The sequence below is a fragment of the Dama dama genome, chromosome 33 (assembly GCF_033118175.1).
Source record: "Dama dama isolate Ldn47 chromosome 33, ASM3311817v1, whole genome shotgun sequence".
NCBI lineage: Eukaryota > Metazoa > Chordata > Mammalia > Artiodactyla > Cervidae > Dama > Dama dama.
Window position 1 is genome coordinate 28,001,177 of NC_083713.1, and position 18,951 is coordinate 28,020,127.

General features: G+C 38.0%; 2 pseudogenes; both read left to right on the forward strand.

Moving 5' to 3' along the window:
• Nucleotides 1-2,797: 2,797 nt before the first annotated feature.
• Nucleotides 2,798-7,821, forward strand: LOC133050955 (structural maintenance of chromosomes protein 6-like; annotated as a pseudogene).
• Nucleotides 5,876-7,088, forward strand: LOC133051100 (eukaryotic translation initiation factor 3 subunit M-like; annotated as a pseudogene).
• Nucleotides 7,822-18,951: the final 11,130 nt, after the last annotated feature.

The following is an 18,951-nucleotide window of genomic DNA, read 5'->3' on the forward strand; positions in this document are numbered from 1 at the left end:
AGAACCCACCTGCAATGCGGAAGACCTGGGATCAATCCCTGGGTCGGGAAGATTCCCTGAAGGAGGGCGTGGCAACCCACTCCAGTATGCTTGCCTGGAGAATCCCCATGGACAGAGGAGCCTGGTGGGGAATAGTCCACGGGGTCACAAAGAATCAGGCACAACCGAGCAGCTAAGCACAGCACAGCACAAGGTCACAACAGTTCCAGGAAAAGGAAAGACGCATTTCTCTTAGACATATAAAAGGCATTGTCTTACCCTTAGTAAAAGATACAAATTGAAATTATGAGATATTATTTTCAACTATTGGATAGATAAGTATAAATGCATTTGGTGAGAATGTGAAAATATAGGCATGTTCCTACAGTTCTGGAGTTTAAACGGATACAAATTCTATGCTAGGAGTTGGGGGAGGGCATATGATCTAGTAGTTCAATCTCTAGGAGTTTGTAATACAGATATACTCCGGTGTGAAATGACACTGCAATATTGTAATGACAAATAATTGGATAGAATTTAAAGGCCCATCTTTGGGGACCAGTTAAATAAATTCCATATAATAGATCCTTACGCAGCCTTTTAAAAGAATGAAAATGCTTTATATGTATGGATCTGTAACAATATGCAAACATATTTTTAAGGACTTGGTGTTATGACTGATTAGGAGCACAAAGGCCCCCTTCTGCTAAGGAACAGCTAGACCTTGGATAGGACACAACTCTTTGAGGCATTGTTGGTCTCTCAAGAGATTGGGGAGGTCTCTGAAGACCCTCTCATTCCAAAAATCAAAATAAAACTAGAGTTGTTCTGAGGTAAATGATGATAGTAGTAACACTGTTATCAGAATACTGAGGCTTTGGCTAGTAGAAGATTGAAAAGAATGAACTGAGCCAAGACCCTGATGTGGTCCCAGAATGATGGTTTCTTTGGCTACCCAAAAATAAGTTCCAGGTAGATTAAAACCTAAATAAGAAAGACAAAACTATAATGCTCTTAGAAGAATGGAGGAGAGTATATCATAGCCCCCAAACAGTAAAGAATTTATAAAAGACGATGCAAACAATTGCAAGTACAAAATAAAGATTGATAAATTTAACTACATTAAGATTAAGAACTTTTGTTCCTCAAAAGACAGTACTTTTAGTTATTGTTAGGTATTATTAGAATAAAAAAAGAAAGGTCATGAGAAGGTATTTGCAGTACGTATAATCAGCAAAGCCTAGTGAGCATTACTATTACAAACTGATAGCAAAAACAGTTAAATAGAAAAATGGGTAAGACTTTATTTAACAGGTCTATACAAAAGGTGATATCCAAATGATCAATAAACATTCTCCTTAGTAATCAGGGAAGTACACATTAAAACTACAATGGGCTACACACCTATTAGATTGGAAAAAAATTAAAAGTCTGACAATATTAAGTAATGGAGAGAAAACTGGGACAACAGGAACATCCAAACAATGCTGGTGAGATGTAAATTGGTATCATCTTTCTCAAAATATCATGTGGCATCCAATAAAGTTGAACACATTTGTATCCCTGGCCCAACAACTTAAATTCAAGATCTCTACCTTAGAGAAATACATGCAGATGTGCATATGAATATATGTATAAGAATGTTCACAGGAGTATTGTTATTAATTGGCCCAAACTGGAAATAACCCAAAAGCCCACCAACAGCAGAATGGATAAATAAAATTTTGATACAATTGAATATTATACAGTAATAAATATCAACTAAAATGCAGGCAAAAGGAATAAGCTGGAGATACATAAACAAATCTTATATACTTAATGTTGAGTTAAAAAAAAAGGCAGGATACAAAACAGTACATTCAATGTGATTATATTCTTTAAGTTTAAAAAGAGGCAAAAGTAAATCCTTTTGTTTAAAAATGCACACAGAGGTAGTAAGGTAGTACATTTATAAAGAAAAGCAGGGAAATTACTATAAGCCATTGGATAATGGTTACATCCTGGGGGATAGATAGAACTGTGATCAGAAAGGCACACACATGTGGGCTTCTCAAGTGCTGATACTATTCTATTTCTTGACCTGGAGGATGGGTTTTGTGGTTGTTTCGTGGTTATTTTTTGAATTATGTTTTTTTCTCCACAATGCATGTTATACTTCACAGTTTAATGTTTCAGAAAAGAAACTAAAGGAAATCACCACTAAGATAAACAAGCCACAAGAAAGTACCAAGAATGAATAGGCAAATTCCAGGGGAAAGTAAAACTTTTCAAGTATACATGGACAATTAAAGCAAAACTGACCAAAAGCTGGGCCACAACGCAAGTCTCAGCAAAGTTTAAAGTGAAATAATACTGACCATATTCTCTGACCACAGTGGAATTAAGCTAGAAATAAAATTATCAGTAGAAAAAACACATTTGTAAATTAAGAAACACATCTCTAAATAGTCCACTGTTCAAACAAAAAAATCATTAAGGATGCTAGAAAATATTTTAAATGGAGTAACACTGAAAATACCACCTGTCACAAGTTGTGAGATGCAGTAAAAGCCATGTTGAGAGGGATATTTACAGCATATAAAATGCACATATTAGGAAAGAAGGAAGATGGACAAACTTATGATCCAAAAATCTCTCACGAGATTAGAAAAACAGCAGACGCAGGTGCAGAGCACCGTGTAGCAGGCACGTGGTTCCTCGTGGGCCAGAGGTGGCCAGGCAAGGCCCAAACATCCTCAGGGTGGCCTTCATATCTGGTTGCACCATGACAGTCCCTCCGATCGGTTCCTTGAGGACACTTTGACTTGTCTGAGACTTGATGGCCTAGTGAGAGGAAGAAAATTTCTTCTCTCTCAAAAATGTTAAAAGATTGAGACAGGAGTTGGAGGATTTACATAAAGTGAGGAAGATGAATGTACAGTTTCTCCCACTAATGACACTTCTACTTTGCAGCAGAAATTAGGATAATTGAGAGTATTCAGCTAAGAAACTTCAAGTGTTGTTTGATACTTAGACACTTTAAATTTGGTTCTAATATCAACTTTATTGTTGGCAACAATGGAACTCAGCAGTTATCTCAATAACATTAAGAAACAGTGGAGGTGATGCCAAATGTGTTCGGTGACTCTAGCTGTGTGACATCCCAGCAGCATGGACAGAAAGTCAGTCTTACAAACTAAAAAGTGAAACACGAACCATGGCTTCTACTAGGAAAGAAGAGCTGATTGTAGTTCTTGATCATTTCAACATACAGGTGGATAATCTCGTTTCATTTTAACACAAGAGATGAGCAACCAGTTATAGCTGTCTGAATTGAGGGAAACAAATATAAATTCTCCATGAGAGCAACCCAACTTGGGCAGATGAAGGAAAATCATTTATACATTATGGAAACAAAAGGAAGAACAAGGAGTAGATAGATCAAAGAAGAGTAATTTATTGAACTGAACTACCAGTATTTAGAGAAAGAAGAATGTTTTCAAAGTACTGCTGGTTTAAGTACATTGAAGGCTAATTTAAGATACTTGAAACATGAAATGGCTTGGGCAGTGGTCAATGAAACAGGAAAACAATGGAATTCTATGAAAGATAATATAAAATTTAGAAAAGATCATGCTGATGGACTTAACAGGAAAATGAAGAACAGCAGGTCAAACTTAATGAAGCAGAAAAAAAATACAAGGATATTCAAGATAAAAAAGAAAAGATTAGTGAGGAGACAAATGCATGAACACCAGAATGTATGGTATTGCAAGCAGATAGATGTTACTGCTACGAAAAGAGCCTATAATGAAACTAAAGTTTTATACAACCATTCCCTAAAAAAAATCCAAATCCGTATAGAACATTAAAGAAAGATGATGAGCAACTTTTCAAAAGAATTGAAAAAAAAAGGTACAATCAATCTTTGCAACTTGAGCTGAAAGGCAAAAAAATTACCTTGGTTAAAAAAGAATGTAACCTAGTCATACTGAGTCAAGTAGATCAGACAGAGAAAGACAAATATCATATTACATTGCTTATATGAGGAATCTAAAAAAATGGTACAAGTGAGCTCATTTACAAAACAGAAATAGAGTCACAGATGTAGAAAACACATTTATGGTTATTGGGGGGAAATGGAGGAAGGATAAACTGGGAGATCGAGATCAATATATATATACTGCTATATATAAAATAGATAACTAATAAGGATCTACTGCACAACACAGGGAATTCTTCTCAAAACCCCAAAATGACTTATATGGGAAAAGAAGCTAAAAAAAAAGTGGATATAGAACCTAATACAGCACTTTAAATCAACTATATTTGAATAAAAATTATATATATCAGAAAAGCGTGTAACGGCCTTATAGGTTCAAAGAAGTTCAGTCAATCAAGAGATTGAACAGTTTCAGCAAGCCAAAGGAAACATACCAGAATTTAGGGAGAAGAATGAGATGTGAAGTATATACTGAACTATATAATCAGAGGCAACTGAAAGAAAGTAATAACGGTTGACTAAAATGATTTGGCCCTCATGTTCCAACCCTTCTTGAAGTGAGAGATGATGCTTATTGATGTGAACATTTTACCTATAAACCTGTAGGCTCTTCAGACTCTTTCATTCATCTTTGGGACACTGAGCTTGCTCTGGCTATTGAATCTTGCTTAAAAGGACTTCTGCAAGCCTATTGTTGCCATAATCATGCTGAGGAAAGAATGCTTCAGGCACAGATAAAAAGGTTTTATTTACTAGGGACCTCACAGCCACAGATAATAGTTTCTGAGTTTTGGAATAAGACGTATAGTGTTAGAGCTGCTTACCATCCAGTTTCCAACAGTTCTGACAGCTTTAGAAACAGGAAATGCAGTTGTTACAAATAGCCTAACTGACATGAGAGACATAGAGACAGTGCTGCTAATCAAAAATAATTGTGTAGCTTGTGCAGTAATGCAGTCCCAAAGCTACCCAAGAATTGTAGCTTTTACTGCTGATGGTGATCAAGTCTTTGTGGGGTGCTATTATTTACCTGAAATAAGACTTGAGTTTCTAAGCAGAAATGTGGATTTATTTCAAACTGACTTAGAGAAGAAGGTTGAAAAATACATAAGCCCAGATAACAAATTTTCAGCAACATTTGTCTATTCTTGAAGAGTATATTAAACAATGAAAATTTTCTTAGAAGTTGCCAGTTATGTTACAAAGTGTTAAGATGAAATTAAGAAAAACTATTTCTAAAATGTGGGAACTTGAGAATATAAAAGAATCCTAGTCTGAGGATGCTGAGACCTTGGAAGATGAGGTTCAAGAAAATAAAATGAAAATGAAAATTGTTGAGAAAAATATGGAACAACAAAAGAAAGCATGGAGCCTCTTAAAAGTCTGAAATAAGAAACAGAAAACAAGTATGTTGTAATTAAACTGAAAATTGATCAGTAGCAGATCCACTTAAAGATGAATTAAACCTTGCTGATTCTGAAGTGGCTAACCAAAAACAACAGAAATGGCATTGTGAAGCAAAACAAAAAGAATGTTTGGATACTTTAAATGTTTTTTAAGGTTTTTTTCCAATGTGGATTATTTTGAAAGTCTTTATTCAATTTGTTACAATATCGGCTTCTGTTTTACAGTTTGGTTTTTTGGCCTCAAGGTATGTGAGATTTTTAGCTCCCTGGCCAGGGATTGACCCCCACATCCCCTGCACTGGAAAACAAACTCAACCACTGGACCACCAGGGAAGTCCCCTGGATACTTTAAATAAAAATAAGTGAAAACTAGATGGGAAAGAAAAAGAACTAGAGGAGAAAATGTCACAAAAAAGAAGATAAATCTGCCCAGAGAATATAGAAGAAAAAAAGTTTAGCGGTCATCGTGGTTAGCGAGCAGAATGTCCACGGTGCGCGGGCCTTCACCATGAATGTCCCCGCATTCATCGACATCAACAAGGAAGATTAGGTTGCTGAGCTTCGCACTTATTTGAAATCTAAAGGAGCTGAAATTTCAGAAGAGAACTCTGAAGGTGGACTTCATGTAGGTTTAGCTCAAATTATTGAAGCCTGTGATGTATGTCTGAAGGAAGATGATAAAGTCCTTGAAAGTGTGATGAACAGCAGCGTTATCCCTCCTGTTGATCCTGAAACCAGATAACTAGGAAGCTCTGATTCAAAGCCTGTGTGAGAAACTGGTCAGATTTCAGGAAGGTGAACGTCCATCTCTGAGACTACAGTTGCTAAGCAATGTTTTCCGTGGGATGGATAAGAATACTCCTGTAAGATATACAGCCTCACTAAAGTGGCATCCTCTTGTGGGGCCATCCAGTATATTCCAAATGAGCTGGATCAAGTTAGAAAATGGATTTCTGACTGGAACCTCACCACTAAAAAAAACACACCCTTTTAAGACTACATTTTGAGTATTCTTGCCTGGAGAATCCCATGGACGGAGGAGCCTGGTGGGGTACAGTCCACGGGGTTGCAAAGAGTCGGATACGACTGAGTGACTTCACTTTCACTTTGAGGCACTTGTGGCTTATAAGAGAAGTGATGCTGCATCTAAAGTTTTGGTGGAATTGTTAGGCAGTTACATGGAGGACAATGCTTCCCAGGCTCGAGCTGATGCCCACAGGTGTATCGTGCAATCATTAAAAGATCCAAGTGCGTTCCTTTCTGATTATCTTCTTACTTTAAAACCAGTCAAGTTTTTGGAAGGCGAGCTTATGCATGTTCTTTTAACCATTTTTGCGAGTGCTAAATTGGCATCATATGTCATTTCATCAGAATAATAAAGACTTCATTGATTCAGTTGGCCTACTACATGAACAGAATATGGCAAAAATGAGACTGCTTACTTTTATGGGAATGGCAGTGGAAAATAAAGAAATTTCTTTTGACACAATGCAACAAGAACTTCAAATTGGAGCTGAAGATGTTGAAACATTTGTTATTCATGCAGTAAGAACTAAAATGATCTACTACAAAATTGATCAAACCCAGAGAAAAGTAGTTGTCAGTCATAGCACACATCAGACGTTTGGAAAACAACAATGGCAACAACTTTATGATACAGTGCCTGGAAACAAAACTTGAACAAAATGAAAAACAGCCTTTTGAGTCTTTCTGACACCTGAATTTTTACTCTGTATAATTTTGTTCTTTTTGGAAAATCTAAATCATAGTAAAACATAGGGTGAAATCTGAAAAAAAAGTTTAGACAAAGAAATGAATAGATTAAGACCAAAGATGCAGGCTGAACATGCTAGTTTTGGAGATCAAGAGGAAATAATGAGGCAGTACTGAGAAGCACGAGAAACATATCTTGATCTAGGTAATAATGTAAGGACTTTTGAAAGGTTTATTAAATTACTAGAAGAAACAAGAACTCATAGATACAAAGCACATCAATAATTTAGGAGGTCTTTGCAATACAAATCGTACTTTGACATCTTATCTCAGCCAGCCTATTTATGGAAAAATGAATTTTGTCCACAAGAATGATGCTGTTACTGTATCAGTTCCTCCTGGGGAGAGAAACAAAGTTCCTTTCAATAAGAAGAAGGCCTTATCTAGAGGTGAATGTTCTTGTTTTTGTTTTTCCCATGGCTTGTTTCATTCTTTGCCGGTGGTCCATTGCTGAATCTCCTTTCAGATGCCTGGATGAGTCTGATGTTCTACACGATACGGTTAACCAAAGAACATAATGAATATGATATTCAAGACAGCAGATTCCCAGTGTTTCGATTTATCTTGCTTACCCCTCAAAGCACAAGCTCACGTCTGTCAAGTAAACTGATGAGAATTCTTTGAATGTCTGATCCTGAAAGAGGATGAATCACATTGCCTTTCTCACCTGTGACTCAATAGAAACTAGACAGAAGTTGATTTGTAACTTAGTTGCCGTGTCCTCATGTTGAAAGATTTGCAAAGGGAAAAAAATTCAGCACTATTTGATGAAATAAAACGAAACCAAAGATATTCTAAAATGAAAAACTCTTTTATGCATCTGACCAGAATAAAATATATAAATAAGCCTAGAAAACCAACTATAATCAGCAAATTAAAATTACTTTACAAAAATCAATTTCATAGTATTGGTTTTAAATCCTTTTTTTTAACTGCCTATTTTAAGATTTTTTTCCAGAAGTAAAATTTTGTACATACATTCATGTACATATCTGTTTAGTTTGGGTTCATTTCTATGATATTTTGTAAGAATTAAAAGTTTGAGCACCTGGAAACAAAAAAAGAAAGAAAAATAGCAGAAATAAAATGCAAAGAAAGTGGAAGAAGGATAAAATGAAGATAAAAGCAGAAATTCATGCTATAAAAACATACCTTTGATGGAAAAAATTAACACAGCTAAAAGATGTGTCCTGTGTGGTAAGTCCCTTCAGTTGTGTCCGACTCTTTGCAACCCTATGGACTGTAACCCACCAGGCTCCTCTGTCCATGGGATTCTCCAGGCAACAATACTGGAGTGGGTTGCCATGACCTCCTCCAGGGAATCTTCCTGACCCAAGGATAGAACCTGCATCTCTAATGTCTCCTGCATTGGCAGGCTGGTTCTTTACCACTAATGCCACCTGCGAAGCCCCAGCTAAAAGACAGTTCTTTGAAAAAAGCTAATGACCATAATAAACTTCTTATGAGAGTGGACAGGAAGAAACAGAAAACATCTCATCTTACCACAGCTTGGATCAGCTGCGAACAGAACTTTTTGGTGCTTTACCCGCGTTTACCATTATTACAAATCTTTTAGATATTAAAAGATCTCAAAAGGATATTATGAGACTTGATAACTTTGAAAAATTAGATGAAAGGAACAAATTTCTAGCAAGGCCCAGTTCTCCAAAACGGATACAAGAAGAAACCAGGTAATTCAATAACTGAAATTGCATCTGCAATTTAAAACCTTCTCAATGAAAGGAAGGGTTTGCTTCTGTTATTAGTATTTTGTCTTTGTCATTGGTCACCTTTTCCTCCTTTACATGTCTAATAGTCTTTTATTATATGACAGACTTTGTATACAAAAGAAGGCTCCAGCTGATACCTTCCTTAAGCAGAAAGATTGAAGATCAGATCACCTCAATCCAATCAGTGATTGAATTGATTCAGAGCTTTTAACTGAGAGTTTGTATAATCTCTGTTTCCTCAGCCCTGTAGCTCTGTCCTTCAGGTGTTTGAATTTAGCTCTTCAGTATCCAACCCCATTGTTAGAGACTAAATTGTGCCTCCCCCGCCCCACCCGACCACCCACCACAAATTCTTATGCTGAAGTCCTAACCCTCAGTCATCAGCATGTGACCACATTTGGAGAGAGGGTCTTCAAAGAGGTTAATGAGTTCATCAGGGTGAGCCCTAGTGCAAAGTGATGTATGTCCTTATAAGAAGAGATTAGGACACAGACACACACACAGAAGGAAGACCATGTGGAGACACAGGGAGACCACCATCCATAAGCCAAGGAAATAGACATTATAAAAAACTAACCCTGCTAACACTTTGATCTTGGACATCTAGCTTCCAGAATTGTGAGAAAATAAACTTTTCTAGACTACCCAGTCTGTGGTAGTCTGTTATGGCAGCATTTAGCAATCTTACTGAGCTTCCCCAATGGCTCAGCAGGAGACACAGGAGACAGGGGTTCTTTCTTGGGTCGGGAAGATTCCCTGGAGAAAGAAATGGCACCCCACTTTGGTATTCTTGCCTGCCTGGGAAATCCCATGGAGAGCGGAGCCTTGTGGGCTACAGTCCAAAGGGTTGCAAAGAGTCAGACACGACTGATGACTAAACACAGCAAGCTACACACCCATGGACGTAAACCTGAGGGAGAGCCTAGTTGTGAATCTGAGAAAGCCTCTAGTAGGATTTTTTCCTCTAAGCACCACAAAACAATGGAGATGAAAACCTGCCTTTCTGACCAGCGCCCAGCCTCACATCACCCTCAGGAAATGTCTCAGGGGGAAAATTAGCCTTGCATCTGGGCTTTTCTGGTTTCTAATTGGTCACACCAGCTCTGTGTGACTGTCAAAAATTCTGCTGGCTTCTTTTTCTTCTAGTACAATCTCCCTGCCTAAATCAAGCCCACCAGAGGGGAAAAAAAGACAATCACTAATTCACCTAGGATGGGTTCTTACTGTTGCAGAATTTTAGTTTACCCGTTCTTTGTTGCTCCTCAACTCTCTGATAGCTTTATAAATATAAATTTGCAATTTATCCATTTTATTTTCTACTTGTTGCAACAAAACCATTGGGATATTGCAAATTAATATACCCTACCTAGAAGTTAAGGTTTTTATTAAACAAACTAACTGAATCCAGCAAAATATAAAAGGATATATCACAACCAAGTTGACTCTATTTCAGGAATATGACTGTTTCAACATACAAGATTAATCAATGCCATTCACCATGTTAACAGGAGAAATGAGGAAAATTTATGATTATTTTAATAATGTAAGCATTGATAAAATTCTATATGTAGTCATAAAAAAAAACTCTTAGCAAACTATAGATAGAAGGAAACATCCTTAAACTGTTAAAGGGTATTTATGGAAAAGGTGTCAGGGAATGTTTAACAGTAGGCTTCCTATGTGCTGTTTCCTAACTTTCTTGAGCCCTCGGTCCCTTATCAGTTCCTGTCAGGAGCAAGAGGAGCTGGCAAGCCACTCCCAGGACTGGGATCTTAGAGATGGGATGCTTGCATAGGATCTCCTTCATTAGCTTTTCCATTTGGTGAAAGGGGTCATTCACGACCCTCTTTTGATATGGAATGCCTTTTGGCCTTATGGCCTCTATTGCTCCCTATTTGCTCGGTAACTTGTAAAGTCTGTTTTTTTTATCTTTATCTGAAGAAGCTACCTTGTAATACGATGTATATACTCACACAGAATTCAGTAAAGCATCCTTGTTCCACCAGAGACTTGGGTCCCTGTGTTCTTCTCTCTCTCTCTCTCTTTCTGGCTGATTCCCTGGAACGTGGAGGCCAGCTGCGTAACCCAGGGAATATTAGCCTATTTCCGTCTTTCACTTTCTTATCATCGACTCCAGACCACCAGGTTCCAGTCCATTAAAGGACCCCAACAAAAAGGGACTTCCCTGGTGGCTCAGTGATAAAGAATCCACCTACAACGAGGAGTCGCAGGAGATTCGGGTTCAATCCCTGGGTCGGGAAGATCCCCTGGGGGAGGGCATGACAACGCACTCCAGTATTCTTGACTGGAGAATCCGATGGACAGAGGAGCCTGGTGGGCTACAGCAACTAAAGCAACTTAGCGTGTAAGTACACATTTATGGAAAAATGAAACTATAGGAAACAGTACTTAATAGTGAAATATTTCACTCTGAAACAAGGAATATACTGAAAGTCCTACCTAATACAATAAGGCAAGAAAAATAGATAACAGGGTTAAAGGTAGAGGAAATAAAATTGAATCCTTTGCATTCTTAGAAAATTAAATCCACAGATTGATACTAGAATTATTAGGTGAGGGCTTTCCTGGTGGTCTAGTGGTTAAGAATCTACCTGCCAATGCAGGAGGCACAGGTTCAATCCATGGTCGGGGAAGATCCCACATGCTGCAGAACAACTAAGCCTGAGTGCCACAACTATTGAGCCAGCACTCTACAGTTTGGGAGCCAAAACTACTGAAACCCATGCACTGCAATAAAGAGTAACCCCTTGTCTCCACAACTGGAAAAAAGCCAGCACACAGCAGTGAACACTCAGCATAGCCAAAAATAAAAATAACTAGATAAAAAGAATTATTAGGTGAGTTAACAAATTTACAGGATACAGATTGCCATGCAAAAGTCAATGAAATTGTCCTTGTTGAGCATCAAACCATTAAAAAATGAAATCTAAAAAGACACCATTTACAATAGGATTAAAACATACCAATCACCTACAATAAATCTAAAGAAAGATGTGGAATGCCTCTATACAGAAAACCTAAAAACATTTTTAGAGAAATTGAAAATGATCTAAATAAATGGAGAGATATACTCTGTTGATGTATCAGAAGATTCAAATTAGGAAAGATGTCATTCCTCCCTGGGTTTATCTGTAGAGTCAATGTAGTCCCAATCAAAATTGCAATCAGTTAATTTTTATGGAATTGACAGGAAGATTCTAAAGTGGAATGGGCTTCCCTGATAGCTCAGTTGGTAAAGAATCCACCTGCAGTGCAGGAGACCCCAGTTTGATTCCTGGGTCAAGAAGATCCACTGGAGAAGGGATAGGCTACTCACTCCAGTATTCTTGGGCTTTCCTGGTGGCTCAGCTGGTAAGGAATCCGCCTGCAATGCTGGAGACCTGGATTCAATCCCTGGGTTGGGAAGATCTCCTGGAGAAGGGAAAGGCTACCCACTCTAGTATTCTGGCCCGGAGAGTTCCCTGGACTGTATGTATCCATGGGGTCACAAAGAGTCAGACATGATTGAGCGACTTTCACTTTTTCTGAAGTGGAGGGATAAAGAATATGTCAAGGGTCAAGAATAACCATGCACTCCTGAGAAAAATGTGTGAGGACAAACTCTACTGAATATTAAGATGTAAATCTAATTAATACAGTATGATATTGGTGAAAACACTGACAAATAGATCACAGAATGGAGTAGAGTCCATATACAGACACCTGATTTATGACAAAGGTGTCACTGCAAAAGTGGTGATGCATTAGATTTTCCTATGAAAAGGGAAAGAAAAGAGACACCCTACCATCTCACACCATAAGCAAAAATCAATTCCATGCTGATTGTAGCTTCAAACTTAAAAGATACGGATTAGAAAGAGACAGCCCAGAAACAGACTCAGAAAGTGGATGAGAGATTTACTTCTTACTTTTGAACATTTTTAAACTTTCGTGCCCGCAGTGGGACGGTGAGGTGGTTACCCTCTTACAACACATCTAAGTGATGCTGAGATCTAGACTCCTTTCTTGAAATACAGACCCAAACTTGGGAGAGACACCTTCAGAAACCACTTCAAAATAAGTTCTTCCTTTGTGATGAGGACTTTGAGGCCCAGGAGCTTCAGTGAACTGTGATTCCCAGGTTTCTTCTCCTCAGTCATATACTAACACAGTCCTATCCCAAATGGGGCATTTCCAGCTGCTTCCAACACCTTGGATCCTACTCCATTATGGACATTCCCTACTCCTCTTTCATGAGTCCATGCTATTTTGCTGCTAAAAAAAAAAAAAAAAAGAAGAACTTGGCAAATTCTCCTCCTTCCTAATATTTAATCTGTTGATTCTCCTTGGATCACCAATATATTTTTGAAAACTTCAAAGGTGAGTAAATGTCCTAGGTATTAACTGTAGTCCTGTTTCCCAAATGATACCGTTTATTAGAATGACTGTCAGTGAATATTCACTCTTGAATTCACCTAGATATAGCATTTCCCTTCATTAGACTTTTGGATTAATATCAGCAGATACACAAAGTCTTATTTCATTAATCTGTATGTAATTTTATTAGTCATTGACATGGACATTTTATTACTAACTACACTGCCTGGTCCGACATACGTTTCTTCTAGCAGGTAAAAGCACAATTAACAATGTTGTTCTTTGAAGACAGAGCACCTAATGAGTTCAATGATCAAACTTTGGAGATAGCCACAAAAGTTGCTGTACCTAAATGTTTCAGTCCTTATTTAGCAGGCACGTCCCTGCGATGACTCAAAAGCATTTTTAGACACGTCTGTGTAGTCTACTAAGTTTAAAATGGGTAACAGTTATTTATCATAATACATTATCAAAATTCTAAGATAGATTCTGAGACAGAAAAAGTTAATAATTGCTCAGAAAGCTATACAAGCCTCTATCACAGGCACTATTTTGCCATCACCTATTAGAGTCCAGAACATGCAACTCCGTGGAGACAGAAAGTAGAGCAATAATCACCAGGGACTGGGTAAAAGGGAGAACGGGAATTACTGCAAATGTAGACAGAGTTTCTCTTTGGGGTGATGTAAATGTTCTTGAATTACATAGTGATGATGGTTGCACAATTTTGTAAATATACTAAAAATCACTGACTTGTACACTTTCAAAGAGTGATTTTTTAAAAAAGATTATTTGGCTGCACTAGGTATTAGTTGCATGGCTTTCAGGATCTAGTTTCCAGACCAGGGACTGAACCTGGGCCCTCTGCATTGGGAGCGTGGAGTCTTAGCCAGTGGACCACAGGGGAAGTCCCTCAAAGAGTGTATTTTATAGTATGTGAATTATAGCATAATAAAACTGTTATTAAAAGATCAATATCCTCTGCGCTACACACGGAACTATATTGAGTATCTTATAATAACCTGTAATGGAAAAGAATCTGAAAAAGAATATATATGTGTAACTAATCAATTTGCTATACACCTGAAACTAACACAACAATTTCAATCAATGGTACTTCAATTTAAAAAAAATCAGTATCTCCCAACTGTAAGAATCAAAGAACTATCCGGAACTCAATCCTAATTAAATTAAATAAGTTAATTTAAAATTAATCAAGGCTTAATCTTTTAGAAAGAATAAATAAGTTCTGTTATATGACATTATTGAGGAAGACTGGTCTGTTAATTAAAAAGGAAGTCATTGTATAAAGATATATACACGATTTGTAAACATTTTATTCCAACTTAAAACATAAAAGAGTACACATTCATTTAACTATCTTTTATATAAGGCCAAGAAGTTTCCTTTAGGTTTGATTTTACTAATTGGTGTTCTCTGTTATCTTTCTGACATAGACCACACTCACAGTTATCATTTCCAGAATTGGTATTTTTATTTATTTATTTTTTATTGGAGGACAATTGCTTTACAATGTGGTGGTGGTCTCTGCCATTCATCAACACGAATCATTCATAATTATACATATATCCCCTCCCTCTTGAGCCTCCCTCCTTCCCCATTCCATCCCTCTATGTCATCGATGGGCTCCCTGTGTTATGTAGCAGCTTCCTGCTAGTTATTTATTGTACACAAATAGTGTATACATGTCAATGCTACTTTCTCAATTTCTCCTGGCCTCTCCTTCCCCTGCTCTGTCCACAAGTCTTGTCTGTGTCTCTATTTCTTCTCTGTAAATAGGTTAATCAGTACTGTTTTTCTAGATTCCAAATATGGGTGCTAATATATGATATTTTTCTCTTTCTGAGTTACTTCACTCTGTGTAATGGGCTTTAGGTTCCACACCTCACTACAACTGACTCAAATTCCAGAAATGGTATTTTTAAAGCAGACCAGAACTCAGAGACACACATGGAGAAATCTGAGTTCAGAATCCTTCCATTTTTTTCAATTCCCCCTTTAGCAAGACACTCCGAACAAAATCAGATTCTCGTGGCCTCACTCCTCTCTTGTTCCAGCCACTATCACCATCACCATTCTGTGTGGATGGACTCTTGCAAACTTTGTGCTGGCACAACCTGCCTAACAGCCTCACTCACATCATGTTGCTCTGAGTTCCCTTGCTTCCTGCCCATTGATGTCAAGGCGAACTCAGCCTTGTGCAGTCTGGAAACTCATGGGAATGGTGTGCTGAGTCTGAGCTTTGAAGAGTAGCAGATGATAAGAATTGGCAGGATAAATTATTATCCATTTCCCCCCATCTTGTCCCTCACATACTGCCTCAGGGGTTTCTGTGGCTTCTCAGAAGTTGATTCATGAGATTAAGCATTTAGTTGCACTTAGCCAGCTTGATATTAGGTTTCTTTCTGTGTCTCCTTCATTCCTCCTACCCCTCATTCCTGCAGGGATGTCACTCCTTATCACAGAAGCAGCACATAAGCTTTGTTTCAAGCTCTGTTTTTAAAAACATTTATTTAGTTATTTTTGGCTGAGCTGGGTCTTCATCGCTGTGTCAACTTTTCTCTAGTTGCAGTGCAAAGGCTTTTCATTGCAGTGCTTTTCTTGTTGTGGAACATGGGCTCTAGAGCATGGGCTTCAGTAGTTGTGGTGCACAGACTTAGTTGTTCTGTGGCATGTGGGAACTTCCCTGATAAGGGATTGAACCCATCTCCTGCATTGGCAGGCAAATTCTTTATCACTGAGCCACCTGGGAGGCCCCAAGCTCTATTTTTGAGGGAACCCAAGGCTAAGACATCTCTCAATCTTTCACAGCTACTTTATCCACTCCTTATTTGACAGTAATTTTTAGTGACCTGATTATAGCAAGTCTTTTGAAAGTATATAACCTTTTTAATAGTAAAACCAAACTTTCCTTTTTAATTCTCATGTTTCATGGATTAATTTAATAAACAAATTATATAATGACAGTAACACACGTAGCTGACAAAAAGAGGTTTAGAAAGAGTTGGCCCTTGGTAGGTAAACCCATGGACATCCTGGAAAGCAGTCATGATTTTATGCAGATTAATTTTTTTCATTTTTTCCACAGAAATTACATTTTTAAAACTATAGTTGATTTATAATATTGTGTTAGTTTCAGGTGTTGTTGTTCAGTCACTAAGTTGTGTCTGACTCTTTGTGACCCCCATGGATTGCACATACCAGCCTCCTTTGTCCTTCACTATCTCCCAGAATTTGCTCAAATTCGTGTCCATTGAGTCAGTAATGTTATACAACTATCTCATCCTCTGCCACCCCTTTCTCCTTTTGCCTTCAATCTTTCCCAGCATGAGGGTCTTTTTCAATGAGTCAGCTCTTCACATCGGGTGGCCAAAATATTAGAGCTTCAGCATCAGCATCAATCCCTCCAATGAATATTCAGGGTTGATTTTCTTTAGGATTGACTGGTTGGATCTTCTTGCAGTTTAAGGAACTCTCAAGAGTCTTCTCCAGCACCACAGTTCAAAAGGATCAATTCTTCAGCGCTCAGTCTTTCTTATGGTCCAACTCCTACCTCTGTACATGACTACTGGAAAAATCCCCACAGCTTTGACTACACAGATCTTTGTCAGCAAAATGATGTCTCTGTTTTCTAACACACAGTCTAGTTTTGTCATAACTTTCCTTCTAAGGAGCAAGTGTCTTTTAATTTCATGGTTTCAATCGGTGTCTGCAGTGATTTTGGAACCCAAGAAAATAAAATGTCACTGCTTCCACTTTTTCCCTTCTATTTGCCATGAAGTAGTGGGACAAGATGCCATGATCTTAGTTTTTTAGTATATGTGCTGCCGAAGCAAGCACAATCTTAGTTTTTTGAATGTTGAGTTTCAAGCCAACTTTTTCACTCTCCCTCTTTCACTTTCATCAAGAGGCTCTTCAGTTCCTCTTTGCTTTCTGCAATTAGAGTGGTATCATCTGCATATTTGATGTTGCTGATATTTCTTCCAGCTATCTTTATTCTAGCCTGTGATTCATCCAGTCCAGCATTTCACATGATGTGTTCTGCTATAGGGCTTCCCTATTGTCTCAGACAGTAAAGAATCTGCCTGCAGTGCAGGAGAGCTGGGTTTAGTCCCTGGGTCAGGAAGATCCCCTGGAGAAGAGCATGGCAATTCACTCCAGTATTCTTGCCTGGAGAATCACATGGACAGAGGAGCCTGGCAGGAAACCAGAGGGTCACACTGAGCCAGACATGACTGAAGAGACTTAGCATGCACATGCACTCTGCATATAAGTTAAATAAGCAAGGTGACAATATATAGCCTTGTCATACTTCTTGACCAATTTTAAACCAGTCAGTTGTTCCATGTCTGGTTCAAGTGTCTAGTTTCAGGTGTACAGCAATGTGATTCAGTTATAGATATCTATTTTTTTCAGATTATTTTCCATCATATATTATTCCAAGATTTTTAATATAGTTCCCTGTGTGGTACAATAAATCCTTGTTGTTTATTGATTTTATGTGTAGTAGTGTGTATGTTGGAGAAGGCAACAGCAACCCACTCCAGCACTCTTGCCTGGAAAATCCCATAGATGGAGGAGCCTGGTGGGTTGCAGTCCATGGGGTCACTCAGAGTCGGACACGACTGAGCGATTTCACTTTCACTTTCATGCATTGGAGAAGGAAATGGCAACCCACTCGTGTTCTTGCCTGGAGAATCCCAGGGACAGGGGAGCCTGGTGGGCTGCCGTCTATGGGGTCGCACAGAGTTGGACATGACTGAAGTGACTTAGCAGCAGAAGCAGCAGTTTGTTATGTATTAATCCCATACTCCGAATCCCCTTCTTCCCTTTGGTAACCATAAGCTTGTTTATAAGTCTATGTGTTTTGTTTATAGATTCATTTGTATTATTTTTTAGATTCCACATATAAGGGATATTACATATTTGTCTTTCTCTGTTGGAGTTACTTTACTTAGTATGATATCCTCTAGGTCTATCCATGTTGCTGCAAAAGGAAGTATTCCATTCTTTTTTATGGCTGAGTAGTATTCCATTGTATGCTTCCCATATCTTCTTAAACCAACAGTCCGTTGATGTCTTGTTATCGTAAATAGTGCTGCTATGAACACTGGGATACTCCTTACAAATTAAGAGTTTTCATCTTTTCCAGGTATATGCCCAGGAGCAAGACTGCTGAATCATATGGTAACTCTATTTTAGTTTTTTAAGGACTTCTATATTGCTTTCCATAGTGGCTACACCAATCTACATTCTCACCAACAGTATAGGAAAGTTAACTTTTCTTCACTCTCTCTCCAGCATTTATTATTTGTAGACTTTTTAATAACAGCCATTATGACAGGTGTGAGGTGATACCTCATTGTGGTTTTGATTTGCATTTCTCTAATAAATAGGGATGTTAAGCATCTATTCATGTGCCTATTGGCCACCTGGATGTCTTCTTTGGAGAAATGTCTATTTAGGTCTTCTGCCCATGTTTTGATTGAGTTTTCTGATACAGACTTGTATGAGCTGTGTGTATTTTGAATATTAACCCATCAAGTGGATCATTGAAAATATTTTCTCCATTCCGTAGGTTGCCTTTTCGTTTTTTTGATGGTTTCCTTCACTGTGCAAAAGCTTTTAAATTGATTAGGTCCCACTTGTTTGTTTTTGCTTTTATTTCTATTGCCTTGGGACA